Consider the following 3,318-nt stretch of genomic DNA (forward strand, 5'->3'; position numbering starts at 1 on the left):
ACCCTCCCACGTTCCGCCGTTTCACTCCCTCCCCCGTCCATGGCCGACGCCCAGCCGAACTCCGGCGGCCTGGCCGTCGACCCGCCCGGAATGGCCAAGAACAAGAAGGGCAAGGCGCCAAGGAAGCCGCGGTAGGAGTGCACGCCGGAGGAGATCGCCAAGTTGAATGCGGAATCGACGAAGAGAAGGAGCCGGAGGGCGGTCGCCTAGGACAACATCGCCGCGGCCAAGTTCGCTGCCGACCGCGCTGCGATTGAGGCTGCTCGGCGCAAGGCCGAGGTCGAGGAGAAAGAGGTCATCGTCAGCAAAGCGCACGCCCTCCTCGTGATGGGAATTTGTCTTCCGGTCGGTTTCTCTGGAGCGGCCGTCGGTCCGGCGAGCACAGGCTCGTCGGTCGCCCGGCCTTCGCACTGTCAGTCGCCGACGTCGCGGATCACGCCAATGTTGCCCGGATTCCCCCCGCCAAGACACGACGGGCAAACCCGTTTCTCGGGGTCGCCGGATGTGACCGTGATCGCGCCGTCCACCCCGCGCCCGGCGGCCGTCATCGACCTCAACGTCACCCTGGGTCCGGCAGCGGCGGTCGGTCGTCCGTCGAGATGCAAAGAAAGCAAGCACGTCCGCCGTTTACGGGCACCATGCCGTCCCCCGCGTCTTAATCGACGGAATGCCAACACCAACTGCACCGGTCGACGACCCCTACTACGACCAGTTCATGAAGGAAGTGATCTACGAGGGTGGGCATGTCCCTGTCTACGACCCCGACGAGACCCAAAGTCAGGATGGCCGCGGCCAGTTCACTGTCGATGAAGAGGCCGACGAACGTGCTGACTACGACCATGGTGACTCGTGGCATGAGGACGATGACATCTATGTTGAAGGTGATGGTGATGAAGAAGAAGGCAATGACATTGATATTGGTGGCGAGCGATTATTCATCGACGAGATCACCCAAAGAGCGGAAGCACAAAAGAGGAGGAAGATCATTCGCACGGGTTCATATACACAAGATGTGGACAAGTTGATTTATCAATGTTGGATGGAGATTAGCCAAGATCCGAGGACGGGCGCGCAACAAAAGGGTCTAGTTTTTTAGACGAGAGTCCACAAAACTTTTCATGAAAGGAAGATGTTTGAGCCTACCAAATCACAAGCAACCATGGCATCACCTCGATTCAAAAGAGGTGGTTGTTCATCCAACAAGAGTGCAACAAATATTGCACCGCATTTGAGAGCGCTGAAGCACGGCCCGTGAGTGGTCTCGGCGTTGGGGACATGGTATGCTCTCCTCATCCTAGTTCTTTTCCTTGCTACGACCAAGTGACTTCGGCCTTCTGCATGTTTGCATGTCCAATTCTTGTTGATCTTGTGGTGTAGGCATTTCAATCTTTGGAAGCATTCAAGGCCCGGCACAATGACAAGCCATTCACTCTTTCGCATTGTTGGACGAACAATTGTCCTAAGTTCAAAAATCAATACCGTGAGCTACAAAGGAAGACAGGCGAGAAGACGACCAAGTTCGCCGGAGGTGGAGATGGCGAGGCGTTGAAGAGGCCGAGGGGCAAGACCACCTCCAAGGTGGACGACATACGTGATGCTTCATCCATGGCCTTGCATGAGACGTTGCATGGCATAATATCTCAAAAGGATGTGAGGGATGAGAAGAAGCGGCAAAGCAAGGACGAGCAAATGAAGCAATACCTACAGCTTCAAAGGAAGAAGCTTGAGATGGAGGAGGCGGCCAAGAGATGGAAGATCGACATGGAGGAGGCGGCGCGGCAAAGGCAGCTCGACATCGAGGCCGAGAACGTCAAGGCCAGGCAGAGGTAGCTCGACATCGAGTCCACCAATGCCGCAACCAAAGCGAAGGAGGTCGACCTTCCGATCATGAGCGTGGACTTGAGCAAGATGAGCGACAAGACGAGGAGCTGGTTCGAGGCCAGGCAGAAAGAGATGTTCGACACCGACGGCCTGAACTAGGTCGTCCGATCGGCCGTGGCCGTTCTTTTTTGGAGGCTGGTATGGGTGCCGCCCGCTGGGCCGATGGCTGTGTGCCGGCGAGAACCTGATTCATTTTGAAGGTTGGTTGTGTCGCCGACCGCTGGCTGTGTTGCCGGCGAACAAAACTACTTTTTTTGGAGGCCGACTGTGTTGCTGGCCGCTGGCTGTGTTGCTGGCCGCTGGCTGTGTTGCCGGCGAGGACATGTAGGCCGCTGGCTTTGTTGCGGGACGTGAACTAGGGCCGCTAGCGTGAACTAGACCGCCCGCTGGTATTTGAAACGTTGTTGTTTGGAAATGGGGACGGACAGGATGGGGTAAAAAGGATGCGGCCGCGCGCTGGGCGCATGGCCACCGCGTCCCAGGACAGGCCCGGACACGACCAATCACCCTACCCAAACGGACAGAATCCGGACAAAATGGGCATCCGTTTAGGATCTTGCGGTGGAGTTGGCCTAAAGTGAACCGATCCAACTAAATTTTAGTTTAATACTAGGCCCGAATTTACGTGATGAGCTCGACGTATCTAATGCTCTCTACCTGTGCTCTACCAACTACTCACTCCGTTCGGAATTACTTGTCACAAAAATGAATAAAAATGAATGTACGTACAACTAAAATACATCTATATACATTCATTTTTTAGACGAGTAATTATGAACGGAGGGAGTACGAGTCAACTGATACAGTGTATCCCTATGCGAACCCATCTTTGAGATGCATGCACTAGTCATGCATGATTGTCAATGTAGTTAACCTAATTTAGCATAACTTGCTGCTGCTTCAGCTGCCGCAAGAACATCATCGGCCGGAACTGCTAAATGCAGTTAGCCTAATTAAGTAAGAGTGGTAGCAGTGGCAGAATAGAATACTACAAGAGGTGGCCTCGTTAACTAACTACTCCCTTCATTTTTAAATACTCCCTTCGTCCGAAAATACTTGTCATCAAAATGAATTAAAGGAAATGTATCTAAAACTAATATACATCTAGATACATCCCTTTTATTCATTTTGATGACAAATATTTTCGGACGAAGGGAGTATTTGTTTTTTTAGAGATTTCAAATGGACTACCACATACGGATGTATATAGACATATTTTTAGAGTATAGATTTACTCATTTTACTTCATATGTAGTCATTTGTTGAAATATCTAAAAAGACAAATATTTAGGAATCGAAGGAAGTAGTTATAGTAGGTACAGTACTGACGATATGCTTGCGTATCAACGACAGTAATAGCATAACGGATAGGAGTTGCCATGTCATTTGATTAGTCACATAGGCTAGGCTTGGGTAGCAAGACGTTGTGCACGTACT

Source organism: Triticum dicoccoides, chromosome 4B, assembly GCF_002162155.2.
Source record: "Triticum dicoccoides isolate Atlit2015 ecotype Zavitan chromosome 4B, WEW_v2.0, whole genome shotgun sequence".
Classification (NCBI taxonomy): Eukaryota; Viridiplantae; Streptophyta; class Magnoliopsida; order Poales; family Poaceae; genus Triticum; species Triticum dicoccoides.